The 16,777-nt window shown below is 34.2% G+C and overlaps 1 protein-coding gene across 1 annotated transcript in view; it reads left to right on the top strand.

The window, feature by feature from the left end:
- The window catches only part of LOC145283491 (HEAT repeat-containing protein 4-like), a 2,203,577-nt gene that overhangs the window by 725,921 nt on the left and 1,460,879 nt on the right, over nucleotides 1–16,777 (top strand). The gene's annotated exons all lie outside the window — the stretch shown is intronic.

The following is a 16,777-nucleotide window of genomic DNA, read 5'->3' as shown; positions in this document are numbered from 1 at the left end:
AGATCTTGTGAAGTAAACCTTTATGCCATACTCTATCAAAGGTCTTTGATATGTCAAGAGCAATTGCCCTAGAAAGGTAGACTCTGTCGATAGATTCGCTAATCCTATGAGATATAACTGTAAGCACATCTGCTGTAGATCTAGCAGAACGGAAACCCTATTGCGTGTCACTAAGAAGGTTATTTTTGCTGAGATGGTTGATTACTTCTGTATTTAACACAGATTCCAGCAACTTACTCATGATGCACAGGAGACTTATTGGCCTGTACTGAGAGGGAGATGAGCGATCACCTAAATTCTTAAATACAGGGCATACTGATTAGATTTTCCAGGGTGATGGGAAGCAATTCTCGTTAAGACAAGGTTTAAACAGTTTTGTAAGGATGGGCGCTAGTTCTGGTTGAAGTCTTTTGCGTACTATAATTGGAATACCGTCAGGGCCAGTTGCTTTACTGGAATCAAGGTTTTTGATTAGTTGGGCAACATCACGTACAGATATTTGTATATCACATAGCGTGTTTTCTGATACAGGAGGAAATATTGGAGGCTGGCGGCCTTGGTCGCAAAGGGTAGAATTAGCTGCAAGTTCTTGGCAAAGAGTTTGCTTTGTCTGATGCTGACAAGGTTACCTCAGGTCCATTTATGATAGTTGAGATAGAACACATGCTTCTGTTAAGGATTCTGTTTGCTATTTTCCAAAACTGGTGGTAACCCAGCCGCTGCTCAGCTACTTTGGACTTGACGGATTGAGCATACAACTCTCTTGCATGACGTTTTTACAGTGGTTGTTGACAGTCCTGAAAGCGGCTTTAATCTCAATACATCTATTATGTTGGAAGCAATGGAAAAAGTGATTTCTGTGCGCAATGGCAGTAGCACATTCTGGAGAGAACAACAGCTAGCTGTTAGGTTTTTGCTGGAATTTTTTCGAGGGTATGAAACGGTCTATACCTACAATTAACTATTCTTTCAGGTCTGATACTATAAAGGATACATCCTTTTTAAACATGGGACGCAGGTGTAGATCTGATATAAATGTACGTCTTTGATTGTCTTTGTTTTGACTTTTACATCACCCTACATTCCTTGATCGGAATTTAATTTGGTCTCTTAATTTGACCTTTGATTTGAAATACTTTTAGCAATTTTAATCCAGAGTTAAATATTTCTCTCATTTTTCCCTGATCTAGATACTTGGATTAGAATGTAGGGTTGACGTCATCGGCAGCAATCTGATTTACAACTGGTTTTGCCCGGATCCGATATTTTCCAGCATTGTACATCATCTATGCAACACTGTTCGTTTGAAATATTGCAGATTGTTACTCAATAGATGGTGACGTCTCTCAATTTTTTTAAAAATATTTCTAGTAACTCTAAAAATGAAGCTATTAAAAAAGCAAAAATAAATTATGAATGCTTATGAGGTTCAGTTTTCTGTTTTCTGCAATCTATAGTAATGAACATCTCGATTAACATCAAGTCCCCAACACACCACCCCAAATATAAAAAACAACGTGGCTTCTTAGATATATACTTTCTGCCATCGCGTTATATGCTAAAACATAGTCATAACTCTAATTAACTTCTAATGTAATTTTCCAATATTCTAATCTTATGATTACTCTAGCTTTATGTAGAAAGCATTAACATTTAACATTACTTTCACACATCCTCACCTGGTTATACAGGTATTGTCCCCTCGGTACTCCCTTACGAATTAGAGAGTCTTTTGTGACAAGTAATCTACTATTCAGTGGGTCAGAGTGCTCCTCCGCTGACTTGTCAATCGCACTTTCCGATCTTGGTGTCTTAAACACTTTACTGTGATGATAATTTAGTTCAGTATTCCATCTTTTTATTTTTGAAATATAATTGTCGGTTAGAGGTAGTAGAGGAGAAGGTAGAAGAAGTTTATTTAAAAGTAATTGAGGATGTGTTGACCGACGCTAAAGAATTGAGAGAGTAAAAGAGAGAGAGAGTAAGAGAAAGAGAGAGAGAGAGAGCCGAAATTTAGGGATTTTTATTCTCGCCCCCACCTCCCAAAAAGTCAACAGAAGTTAAAGCATTCCTGAAATGACTTGGTCTCTGTTGATTGCTGTTTCTGTGCAGTTCTAGGAGGTCCACTCTTCTAGGCTTTGCCTTCTCTCTTTGAGAAAGGGATTAGTGTAATGCTAATCACCGGAGGCGCCCTTATCGTGGAATGCCGACGGAACTGCACAGGCACTTTTTTGCTTTTTACAAGGTCAGAGTGCCCATCCTTGGGGGCGCTGGTGTCTCAATCCCACTTTCTGACCCTGTCATTGGAAGAGAACTAAATAACCCTATTTACTCAAATGAACCGGGTTTTCAAAATGAGGAAAATCCAGTTCCCCCAAGAAGGAAATCTTTGGATGAAAGCAAAAAGACATCCTCCTTTTCTGTCTCTTTCTAATTTTCAACTTGTTTCCTCTTTTCTATTTCTATCACCTTTTATCTTTTTTAAATTGTTTACAACGTTCACTTTATCACACCTCTACTGTTATTGGTTGCTTATTACACAAGTGAAACGCATAAGAAATAATTTAAAAAGCATGATTACTGTTTCAGATAGCAGCCGGTTTGAAGAGATTGTATCGTTTTACAAGAAGACAGGGGGGAGGTTAGTAAGTGCAATGGCCATGTTGCTTATATATTTTCGAGAATAATTACACGAATATGTAAGGAACTAAGAACTTCACGAATAGCAACTTGTACTTTATGTTGGGATTTTTTTTTCACATCAAACACTCGTCTAACCACAACCACTATCAACAATTTTCTCTGCACTTTATTTCGGCATAAAACTTAACACATATTTCATGAATAAAGTGTCGTTTCTAGACCTGCTTGCCCGTGGAACTCCATATCACCAGGATGCTTTTCAGCTGACTGCAACTTGGTTGTTTTCAAGTCTAATTAAAACAAGTTCATGTTGAGATGTCGTCTTAAATATTCAAATTCTACCCAATTTTCACCAATACACATCATTATAGTGTTGTCTCACCTACAATCCTTATCCTCAAGTGGTCTTGCTAAGTCATAATTCCCATATATATATATATATATATATATATATATATATATATATATATATATATATATACTAGCCTGGGTGCACAGCGTTGCCCGGGTGTTTGGAGATGTGTGTTTAGCTAAATAAAAAAAAAAGTGGTAGTAGGTAGGCAGGTTTGAAGCCGTACTGTGAAGGAGGAAAAGAATGTGAAAAAAAGTGACGTCTTTACTGTTACGCCCACCGCCAAACCAGAAGGGACGAATGTTTAAATTAAGGCTAGTCAATCGAAAAGAGCAGATGACTTTCGAAAATATCAACAGAAAAAGTAACCCCTTTCTGTAGAAAAGTGCCCAGTTTAGGGTTAATGAATTAATGTTTTTTAGCCAAATTTATCGATATTTGCGTCCGAAGGGTCAAGCTTCAAATCGATTCCAATCTCCTGAAAATCTGTCGCCTCTGTCGAAAGTTTTAGGCAAACATACATACATACATACATACATTTAAACAGAAGGGTGAGACTTATATTATAGATGAGAATTATTACTACATTCCACTCATTCAAAACAACATCCAATCCTGAAGAGATAGATTAATAGTTGAACAAAAAAGCCATTCTTAACATGGGGGAGGGAAAAAGACTTTTAAATTATCTGAGACGAAGGTAATCATTAATCAGAATGGACCATATCTTGCTTGTCACTGTCGTCTCAACTACGGCGCAGAAATTGGAAGTCAAAAAGAGTAGTCTTGACTATAACCATACTTTGATGAGATTTGAAATGACCATATGCTCTCCATTCAAAGCAGCAGTTGATCCAGTATTCAGCAAGTTTTCCTCCTTTGTCAGAATTATCGTTCAGTGAATGTGAGAACTAAAAGACAAAATAGGGATGAGCGAAATTTACGCTCGAAAGCCCAAGGTACAATACCTATTTTCCACTTGTATATAATTGGTCAGCACTCCCTCAAAAATGGGCGAGTCTCAGCAATTCTTTCTCCTTTATCAGAAGCATTACTCGTTGAATCTGATGATTCAAGACAGAACTAGGAAGGAGCGCGAGGTATAAAGCTGCCGGAAGTAAACCTAAGGTGCACCGTCCACTCTACAGTAGCGTTTGACTCATCGGCTCTCCTTCATGAACGAGGAAGTCTCGCCCGAAATGCAAATCTTTACCTTGTTGTCATAGAAAATGTACAGTAATTATTATTTACTTGCATGAGGCCAATGGATTGAACGGGAGAGAGAGAGAGAGAGAGAGAGAGAAAGAGAGAGAGAGAGAGAGAGAGAGAGAGAGAGAGGCGAGATACCTGAAATTTAAAAGTAGGAATTGTAATTACATGAAGTCGGTTTTTAATGTTGGGAAAATCCGATTCCCGAAAAAAGGGATAAACTACTCTAAAACATTAGATTGGCAATTGAATGATGACGAATACAATAAGATTTAAAATGGTCGCATTCTATGCACTCAAAACAGTAACCGACCCAGTAAAACAGCAATCCTTCTCCCTTTGTCAGAAACATTGCTTGTTGAGTGTGATTATAAAAAAAAAAACTGGGGAGAAGAACGATAGTTACAAGGCTGGTAAAACCCACAAAACCCACTGTCTACTCTCCACCTGTACATGACCTGTCGGCACTCCCTCATGAATGATGGAGTCTCACACGAAAGGCAATTTATCATTTCTTTTCCCCCCTCCTCATAGAAAATGTACTGATATTTATTTGTTTGTTCCACCGTTTCATTTTTTAATTGTTATTGTCGGTTATCTTTAAAGTTGTTGTTTTTATTCTCAATATCTTTCGCCATCCTATTCATTGTATTGTATTCCAATTTTATTATTTCCGGTTCTGTTTTTAGCCAATTTCCATCATAGCTGTTTACAACTTATAAACGTTTTCATCGCACTTCTTTTACGAAAGAATTTTTTTCTTGTCGTACTTTGTGCGTGTTAGAATGACAACAACGGCCATTATTACAATGAATAAATCGAGGAATAAAAACACAGCACCGAATAACATTGAAAAACAAAAAGGAAATAAACACATTTTTTTTACTCCTGTATACATGAATGCGGAAACCGTGTTTGAAAATAGCCAATAAATAGGAATGTGAATTTAATCTAACTGAAAATATGAACCAAAAAAGATAAGCCTAAAAGAGTTCTTGCTTATTTTCGATTTATCCTGCAGAATAAGGAAATTGTTAATTCTACACACATACACACGTGCACCCCTACCCACATACACACACACATATATATATATATATATATATATATATATATATATATATATATATATATATATAATCTCTCAATATTTATATAAAGTTATGAAAACTATGAGGGCCATTTTTATATAGTATACATTTTATATACAAAAATATGAAAAATTAAATCGTACTTACTCTGTTTCGTTTTTGGGTTATTTTGTTTGACTGCATATCAACCGCTTTTAGGTTATTTAATCCGGTCATTTTAGTCAATAATGTTATACTTCAAGTGTTTATATGTTCAAATATTTATTCCGTAGATGAACTCCTGAAAATTTCATTGAAATAATAAATATATTTAATCAACAAATATGTTTTGGTAAAGCTTATATTTTTCTACAGAGCTAAAAAAAGATATTTTTTTTGACAGAAAAACCAATAACATGCAGCAAATATGAGATTTTTTAAACATTTCTATGAAAATCGTGCCCATTGTATTTTAAATATAGAACTGATATAAATGAGATAAATTAATAAGTATTAATAAATACTCATAAAATAGTATTGTGCTACATAGTTCAATGCAAATAATAAAATTACATTGTAAGAGACGACCTTTAATTAATTCTTACACTCCGGCATCTCTTGTTTTTTGTTTTTTGTTTTTTTTTGCTCTGTTTTTTTAAATATTCCATTTTTTACATAACATTTCACTCCTTTTTTTTGCAGTGAAAAACCACTGCATATTAAAATTACTACGAATAACCATATCACACAATTACAACAATGAACATATATTATTATAATGATATTCGAAAACGAGCTTACATCAAAGGGATGTCACTCACATTTCTTATTCAAGGTTGTCAGATTGGCCTTTGTAAAGGTGGATTTTGTGAATTTGGTCTTTTTTTTAAACAGTGGCATAAACAATTGTATTTGGCCTTTTTCTAACCATACTTTCGGACTAACTAAGGAAGAACCAAGCAGAACATTATATAGATGCTGTTTGGTTTGGTTTGCTTTGGTTCTTGTATTTTACCACATATTTCTTTTTTTTTTTTACACAGTGATCACCACTTACCAAGGCCCGGAAGCCACTCAGGGATAAGGGTTATTGCAAGTACATTACGTTAGTGTGGATATTAAGCTTTTCCAGGTTATTTAACACTGAATTCACTCATTTTGGTAAAAGTTTTTAGACTTCAAGTGGTTTATATCTTAAATAACCAACTTATCCTCAGCCACTGCTTTTCGCCATATTTTGGATGGTTATTTTTTAGATTAATTATTAACAGTTGTTAGTTGGGTCTGCAATATGAATATTAATGGTTATGAATAGACTCATGCAGATTGTATATGGAGGGACTTGGCATGACCAGCTGAGTACCTCTCTGACACCTCGTCTAGCCCAGGTTTTCTGGGTTATAGATTGCTCAGCGATTAGCATCCTGTCCTTAAGCATCACGGGTTGCCAACCATGGAAAACTGTTGATCCCATTGGAGGAGGAAAGAGAGTGGCAGAGAAAGAAAGAAAAAGAGGAGAGAGAAAGAGGAAAATTGTAGCTTTTGTTTTTGGCTTTGCAGAACATGATTGAGTTTTACACAAAGAAAGGAAAAACAATAACGGCAATATTTGGTGCATTTTAGGCCAGGAAGCCGACTATGTTTCATTAGTGTTCACACACACACATTGATGGCAACCTTTTGCTTAATGAGACAATGATGTTCGGCATCTATTCTGCTGTGGCTATAAAGTCGCTGGAGTTGTGTCTTCAGGTTCAGGCCTGGCTAGGTGATAAGGAGACTTGGGTTTCCTAGTTAACAAGGTCTTTCTTTCGAAGTTGTAAAGTTTGATGGAAATGCACGCCAATATGGCTGGAGCTAGTGCAGCTGCAAGAGTTGCCAGAAAGGAATTGCAGTGCTTCATCTTCTGCCTATCGGGATATTAAACCGGATATTTTTTGTCCCTTAACCTTTGCCTTTCCTAAGGCATCAACAAGATAGTGGAGCTATTTGCTCATAGCTGATGAAAATTTTTAAATATTTCCAATTTTGCCGAAAATAACGGAGATCTTCATTGTAGTTATGATTGTATCAAAATGAAAGCAAAATTCTGAAGTAATACTTAAGAAAAGTTGGGCGAAAGACACATAAGAATTCTGTAATGATTAAAATTTTAAATACTGAAAATTTTGGCGAAAATGATATCTTTACCTCTCTGCCTGTCTGTCTGTCTGTCTGTCTCTCTCTCTCTCTCTATATATATATATATATATATGTGTGTGTGTGTGTGTGTGTGTGTGTGTGTGTGTGTGTGTCTGTGTGTCTGTATGTAATCTCCCACTTCTCTAATGTAATCAAAGAAAGGAAAGGATTTTTTTAATATTTCTCTACGCTTATGTAAAATTATTATCCATGAAAATAATTTAGACACTGATCAATGTTTTTTTTCAATGACATATTGTATATATATATATATATATATATATATATATATATATATATATATATATATATATATATTTCCCCGAGCCTTTCTCTATATATAGTCTTAATTAATCTTCTCGTTAGTGAGCATTTTACATTTTTAGGCTAGAAAATGCCTGCACTAAACGGGCGAAACGTTGTCGAGTATTTAGGTCTTTCCACTTCCGTTTTTATAATATATATGTGTATAAATGTCAATGCATGTGTCTATATGTGCTTCCAATAGAAGAAAATGTTACAGAATCTACAAAAAATTTTAAAGTCAATTCTTATGTAAAATTTTTTGAGGAAAATAAGGGACGTAGTTTTGGATCGCTAAATAAATCTCTTAGAAATCTATGAGAGCAGAACTTTCTTTAACAATCGAAATATATATTGTTTTAACGAAATGTATAAAATTTTCTAGAAAGTACAATGAATCTCTAGAGGAGCTATGGTGTCCAAATTTTCTGTTGAAACTTCAAATATGTCATATATTACTGAAGTTAATATCATATGAATGCAGTTCTCCGAGAGAGACAATGGAAGTGGCCCTGGATCTCTGGGACTAAACTCCCTTAAAAAAGTCAAGTACGTATATATCTGATTTGAATGAAATCTATGCCATAAATATAAAACACTAATTCATAGTTTTCAAAAAAATATTTATCCTTTTCCGATTATATTAGTGGTCCAAGCTGGGGAGTAACACTATTCAAGATAGAATGATAAAATGATCGTCCTAAAGAAAACAACATGACTACTTTATTTTAAAACTAAAATATTAATCAGGTAACTTGGTTATGTAGTAGATCTGATATCTATTCAATGTCTCCGTCTTCAGTCTTAATCACTGCTTCAATACCGATCGAAACATGTCTTTTCCACAAGTTCCAGTGAGAATTTGATGAATACTCGGCTGATGGCAGTGATCAGTCTGGCTTTGGTGTTGTGGGAGATCATGTTGGTGATGTTCTCGACGTATAACCAGGTCGGGGGATGAGGTGAACCAGTGACAGAATGGTACAAAGTCGTAGCACTCCTTCTGAAGCCAACCCTGGATCTCTCTGGACTTGTGGGCCGGTGCTGAGTCTTGCTGCCACACTCAGGGCCTGCTAGCGGCCACCTGATTGCACCAGGAGATCGCCACACTCTTCAACACATCCGGATACACTTTGCTGTTGATTTTTAAGTCGATTCCCAAGTTGTGAGGTGGCATGATGCAGCTCTTACTTGAAACCGTCGCATTTTAAGGGTGCTGGCAATGGTCCTGTTGTCATAACTTGGATATTGTATTACTTTCAGACGTGATAGAGGACTCCTATTTCTCTTGGGATTTGTACACAACTGGCCAACTAGTAGATGGTCTGCAACAAAGAAAGAAAACCAGTTTCTATCAAATAGAAATTGAATCATGTCTTTTCTATCATTCCACCCTGTATATATAAAAGAAGTAAGTTGCTTTCATGAGTATATTGAAAATATAGTGTTCTTCATTCAATCCTACACAATGTCTGGTTTCCCTGTTAGTATTCATATAGAATAAAATTAATTTTTCATATGTAATTTTTCTTTCTTTTTAATAAAAATCGACCCAGACAAAACATGAAGCCAATTAATGCAAGGAGCTAACAACAATGAAAGACTCTTATCGTAAAAATAAAATATACCTATTGGCTTTTGTCTTAAAATAACAAGACCATAGGTAGGAGAAATTATTTCTGATGACCTCCCCCCTGAAATGTGAAAAGACAAAACACTAAAGGATAAAGGTAATTACAGAGGCTTACATTTGATGGATGAGGTCCTGAATGTGTTTGAGGGAATAATTGAGCAACAAATAAGAAATAAGATAAGCATAGATTAAAAAGCAATATTGTTCTCTGTCGGAGCAAAGTACAATTGCTGCGATATTTATCTTCAGATAAATGCAAAAGAAGTGCTGTAGAAAGAGGAAGCTGTATTCTACTGTTGTGGATCTGGTGAGTGTTTGACAGAGTGCCTGATAGAGTGTGCATGAACTAGGGGTACACGAGTTGTTGTTGGAGACTATTCAAGCAATATATAAAAATTCTCAAAGTCATGTTAGAATAAATGCTACGTTTAGTGACAGCTTTAATGTTAAAATAGAAAAAAAGTACTTTATTGAATCCGTCGGCTGCAACCTCATGCAAAGGGATAATCCCCCCCCCCGCCCTAAAAAAATGGAGCCAACTGTAGGCTGTGGTGGTGAGGGGGTGAAGTATTAGGACAGGGTTCTGATTGCTAAGCAGTTCTTTCCCCCATGACTTGCAATACTCCTCTTCAGTCATTATTTCGTTTCGATAGGAGGAAAGAAAGATCCGACCTTATCCAATCAATTGGTTATGTCATGTTCTAGTATCTATAAATTTATCCCCAACTAGCTGGGGGCGCTCGGCCTTTCTGGGTCGTAAAATATGCTTAAATATATTTTGATTAATGCAGATTTTGTATTTATTATTACATATCCAATACTCTATTGATTATTATATTGTACCTAATATATAGTACTGATTTCAAAAGTTTTAAAAAAATGATTTGGGTGCCATTAGCTAGACCCAAGCCAAAACATTTAACACTCTGACCGCATATCCTACTGTTTGAGCTATCGACACGTAGATACGAAAGATTTAAAATTAAACCACTTCAAGCTATGAATTCATTTGCGCTTGTGCTAAAGTAATAAAAATATGTCGGCAAGGTGAAATGAATATTTTGCATTTCAACTTGCCAGCGATTGCTGTACACATTATTCATACATCCAAACCAAGATTTTACTCGTTATAAACCATCCTTGGCGCATGATTACTATTTCCTGTTAATGTCAGTGTTATGTGATCAGTAGTTTAAGAGTTTATCGATTAAATATTTTCACACACACACACACACACACACACACACATATACTGTTTTATTTTTATAGATTATTCAATCTAGTTCTTTTAAAAATTAAAACCTTTTCTTTTCTTTTTATTTTCAATTTAAATAAATACTAGACGATGGCCGAGGAGCAATGATGTTGAGAACAAAGAAGTTTACCAAAAATAATGTTTTCTAAAACTAATGTTTCAACTCTAACTGTGAAATATCCTTCGAAGAGTTTTCTGAGAAATTTTCTACTAGACTTTTCTGAGAATAGAGTTTTCTAGTAGTGTTTTCCGAGAATAATTTTCTTTGTCTGTTGTAATATTTCCTTCTTATTTTATATTCTAGGAATGTTTGTAAAAGGAATGTTCATACTCTGACTGGGAAATTACTTTTTAGACTAATATTTTCTATGAGTAATATTTTCGAGTAGTGTTTTCCGAGAGACATGCCCTTCCGCTCTATGCAAGATTTCCTTCTAAAAGTAATATTTTAAGGAGTAATGTTTTCAATGCTCCTACTCTCAATGAAAAATTTTCTTCAAAGAGTTATTTTTCCTGAGGATTTGAGGATCAATTTGTTAAAGCTAACATGCCACTATGCAAAACGGACGACTCAACGATGATGATGATGATGTAGCAATAAATCGATTTGGAAAGCAGAAGAAAAGAAAATGAAAAAAAGATAATTTTCATAAGTCGTAATTAGTCAAAGCTAATATCACAGAATGAGTAAATGAAACAATGGCGTTTTTTTAGTGATAAAGTAGAATTCTCATAATTGATTTACGAGAGTCTGTTTGATAAGAATTAATGTAGGAAATTATGAAATTGAATGAAACAAATTAATCATTTCCGGAAACATTCTCCGGATACTAACAGAATCAATGACAATATTGAAATTGGGTGTGATGCCTGTGTTTATAGTCCTATGATGTTTGACTAGAGAGGAGAACAAACAATTTTATTAATAAAGTAGATAGGTAAAGAATAACATACTGTCACTTGTGGTTTAAGAATACATATATCCAAAGAAGAAATCCTAATGAACAATTGAAGACTTGTTCATATAATGTCGGCTACTTCTTCGCTTAATAAACAGAGCCAATGTGCCAATTATCCGCATAGTTCTTGGCAGTATTCTAAAATATGATTAATCATGTGTAAGATTATAATTGGTTTGTGGAGTGAGTTTGGTTTCCTTTTCCATCTTCTTATCGTTATCTGATCACACGGAACAGGAAAAATAATGACAATTATTGAAGGAAAAAAATGTCTAGCGCCTGCTTCTAATTTAATACTTTCTTTGCTTTGCAAAACCGCATAAAATCCTGACAGCTGGTATGTGAATAAAAAATAAAATTACATCCGAGATTTACTTCAAAATAAAGAAAAGATTCACATTTTTGCTTTAGAAATCTCTGTATTAACAAAAAAAAACTATCATACGTGTGTGTGTGCGTGCGTGCGTGCGTGCGTGCGTGCGCTTCTGGTTTATATGTAACTTTGATAAATACACATTCAATTATTTTTATTCCGGCTTTATTGTTTAATGAGACTGCCTAGAAAACTTTCATCATTAAGGAAACTATCAGACAAGATATCGTGCTTTTGTGTGTGCTTTTCGCCGATAATACACATTTAATTAGTATAAACGGCTTAAAACTCACCGGTAACATGAATTGAACCAAATATATTAAAGACATTGCCAAGATTGTTACAAATAAAGTGTGCTCCCTCTACCATACTAGAAAAAATTCCTCACACTTAAGAGTATCCTATATCTACACAAAGCTACCATTTCCCACGCATGGAGTAGTGTTACCACATTTGGGCTGGTGCATCTACCACTAGTCTCTCACTCTTAGACAGGGTCCAAAAAAGAATCTCAAATCTATCGGCCAAGAGCCAACTTCTGTGCCATTTTACAAGTACTTTACTAGAAAGTGCTTGTGTCTCCTTAACATACATGCTCCCGACCAACCTGACAAGCAGCAAAATCCCACCCTTCCAATATTGAGGTCTCTAAATGTCAGGAAGCCTTCTACTCTAATAGTTTCTTCCATCAAACTGCTAGATTTTGGAATTCCCTCCCTGATTTCTGGTCTCCTGACATTACTAATAGAAAATTGAATGTAACACAGACATCTCGCTCCCTATATAATCCTCTGAAGACATAATGCCAAATCGTAGACATTGCATTCAATTAGCAATACGCCTTGTTTAGGTAAAAAAAATATCTATGTATTAATACAATAGTGTGTATGTTATTTCTGTGTCAGGATTACATTTTTTTCTGAGTGACTGTCGTTTAATTGTTATAACTTTCCATTCCTTATAATAAATAATTTTACCAAAAATTTTGGTTTTGGTTTTGAGCACTTCCCATGAAAATAACGATAAAGCTGAGACAAACTCGCAACATTTCTTCTGTGAGAAAGAGGTTGCAGGGAAGAGAAAAGGACATCCCCTACAAGGCTACGAAGTCTATTTTGAACTCTATCAAAGCAGGATAAGTCCTTTCTTGCAGCTCGTGCCCAGTTGCGGCAAGAGTACTCCATCCTTGGACGTACCTTGCTCTTATATAGATAGAGAATTGTATCGGCAGTGATATATCTACTGGATCGATAGAAGGATCCCACCATTTTTCCAGCGGACTTGGCAACGGATTTAATGTATGTGTTCCATTTCAGATCAGGAATAAAGGTAAAGCCCAGAAGCTTGTCAAAACATAAGGCCTCCCAAAGACGAGAGCCATTCATTTCAATTGATGCCAGATGGGGATCAGAGTGTTGATGATGTAAAGATAAAAACTTGGTTTAAGATGCATCAAAGTAACTAGTCGCCTCTTTCCCCATTGTAGCACTTGCTCAAAATCCTAGGAGAGAGAATCAGAGAGAACTTGGTCGTTTACGGTCTTAGATGTGCTACCCTGGATAGTAGTGTCATCAGCATAAATGTTTATGAATGATGTAAGGATGTAATTTGGAAGATCATTAATTGATTGGTTAGTTCTTATCAACAGTGTCTATCAATAGAACCTTACATATCTCTTAAATCATATCATTATATAAAAAAATCATATCATTATATAAAAAACCATATCATTATATAAAAAACCATATCATTATATCAAAAACCATATCATTATATTAAAAATCATATTATATTAAAATCATATTATATCAAAAATCATATCATTATATCAAAAATCATATCATTATATCCAAAATCATATCATTATATCAAAAACCATATCATTATATTAAAAATCATATCATTATATCAAAAACCATATCATTATATTAAAAATCATATTATATTAAAATCATATTATATTAAAAATCATATAATTATATTAAAAATCAAATAATTATATGAAAAATCATATCATTATATAAAAAACCATATCATTATATCAAAAACCATATCATTATATTAAAAATCATATCATTATATTAAAAATTATATGATATTAAAATCATATTATATTAAAAATCATAATTATATTAAAAATCATATCAAAGCTAGCATTTAATAAAACAGAAATACATAAATTAAATACTGAACTAAAATGAAGAAAAAAAAATTTTAAAAAATATCATATCAAAAATCATATCATTATATCAAAAATCATATCATTATATAAAAAATCATATCATTATATTAAAAACAGTGCAACATCTATCAAATTACTATTATAATCGTCATCATCGTTATTGTTTTACCGTCCGTTTTATGTGTAGACATGTTTTGGACGCCTTTTAGAAATTATCTTCTAAATGAAAATGTCTAACTGACTGAGCTCCAATCTATGGTCCATCCTCGCCAAACTTTCATAAGAAACACTCGTCTAGCAGAAAACACTATCAACAATTTCCTGCTGCTGATGATAATACTATACTTTGATGAGATCTTGTGTTTGGCTTGAGTACAGTTTCTATCACATGTATTACGCTGTTGAAGGATCAAACATCCGGTTTTATTAAAAGTGCTGAATCAGAAACAGGGTTGGCCCGAAATAATAATAATAATTCTGATTTCGTTTATCAACGTCTCCCTTGAAAGAGATGGAATTCATTTCCAAAGGATTTCCCTCAATCCTGGCTTCAAACCAAGAACTTCAAAGATCAAGGGTTTTCCTATCCGTTTTCCCTTCAATTCCCTCCTCATCACTTCTTCCCGTGTTTTTGTTGGCATTCCCCTGTAAAATGACCTTGATACCTCAACATCGACTATCTCAAACGCATCTTTTTAAATAATCAAATTAATAGAGTTTCCTCTTCTGTGCACATCTCCTTATACTGTTTGGATTTAATCTTACTTGAAGGCCCTCACATCTAAGTCTATCCTTAACATATTTCTTTGCATCTAATGCATGTCATTAACCCTGCCATGCATCATCATACATGTCTTATAGTATCTTCCCCTGGTCGACAGCATTAAGACTGTTAGTAATGTTAAAATTTCTCTCAGCTTACATCATCTATTATTGCAATCACACAAACACCTGCTCCTCCATTTACTCTAATAGCATCATGAAGATAATAAACTTCTATGAGTTTGAGCAGAGTTAAAAGTGACACCTGAGTTTACTTTCGGCAAATCTCGTAACATTTGTCTTAATTCCTCCCCTTTTACCAGATCTTAAGATACTGGCGACCTGACCCAAAATGCACTTGATGTTATTGATTTTTTGTTTTTTTCTTTGCTAAACCCAATCATGTTCCGCAAAATCAAACACAAAAACAAGTTTTCCTATACAAAATTTATTCATCTAAATATCGTAAACGCATCGTATAGCGTAATAAATGCAACACTCACGAACACCAACAAGTAGCAATTAACTCGAACACAGCATTTATATGTATTAAAAAATAAGTTTATTCAATACAATAGTTTTTTTGTTATTAGTCGTCTAAAGTATTAACTCTCTTTTGCTTGGTAATCTTTTACAAAACTAGCAGTGAACATTCCACCATCTGTTTAGGTGGGCAAAACGGTGTTCTTTTAGATCTAGTGTTTATTTTTAAACTTGAAATAATTTCCAATGGATTATTTCACTTTGAAAGTATATAGCAAGTCTGTTTGTGAAATTACGATTCACTACATTCTGGACAAGCTTGATAGCCGCATCATCAAAATATACTTTCTCCACATTATATTGATATATATGTTAATTTCTTGTATGACCAGTAGGTGAAGAGTTTATCCATTAAATATTTACAGACACACATACATCTGTTTCATTTATGTAGATTTACTTTCCCTAGTTGTTCAGACTTCGTTTATATTATTATAGTCATGATTTCAAAAGTAAAAAAAAAGTATTTGGGTGCCATTAGCAAGAATTGAAACCGAAAGCAAAACTGTAGCATTCAAAGCTGGTGACGTTACTACTGTACTAATGTGACATGCATATGAACTGATTAAAAATTAAAAATAAACTAAGATGAATGTGCGAAAGGTATAACGATTTTTCCAACTTTTACCCATTTTTGACCCCTTAAAAACTATTTTAACCGGCTAAAGACCTATAAAAGAATGGCCCATAAAACAATCCGAATGTTTGAGGCCCCTGGCGCCGCTCTGCGATTTTTAGTTTCAGAGGAGATAGTTTGAAAATATGTTGACAGACAGACAGACTTATAGCCTTTTGTATATTAGATTACAAGGAATAATTTGCCCGGCGGACTAATCCGCAAAAAAAAAAAAAATAAATAAATAAATAATAATCATCAAATTCCGTCTGTGTTTGTTTACAATATCACGTCAGCTGATATTTGGGCTTGACGATGAATGCCTTGGAAAAGTTACTGCTGATTAATTGATTAATGTTTAGTTTGAAAATATGCACAAGAAGAAATGATTTGCTGCGATTTTAAATGGTACCTCTTCTTTTATCATAAACTCAACTCATTAATAAAAAAAAAAAATGAATTAAATGGTAAGGTGCATACGGGCTTCACCAGAGGATCATTCGATCTGTAGTCAACTGCTGTACCCCTAAGCTATATCTCCAGATGTTTTTTAAGAAGAAATGATTTGTTGAAATTTTATCATCTCCCTTGGCTGGTGTTACATAAAATATTCCCTGTAAAAATTATCCTTTGTTTTTTATCTATAAGAGAGAAAAGTTATTTTTAAGATTTGATTTTTCTTTCAATTTTCGATAC

This window comes from Euprymna scolopes, chromosome 8 (genome assembly GCF_053919585.1).
Source record: "Euprymna scolopes isolate OS-2025 chromosome 8, ASM5391958v1, whole genome shotgun sequence".
NCBI classification, from domain to species: Eukaryota; Metazoa; Mollusca; class Cephalopoda; order Sepiida; family Sepiolidae; genus Euprymna; species Euprymna scolopes.
This window is presented reverse-complemented; position numbering and strand designations above follow the sequence as displayed.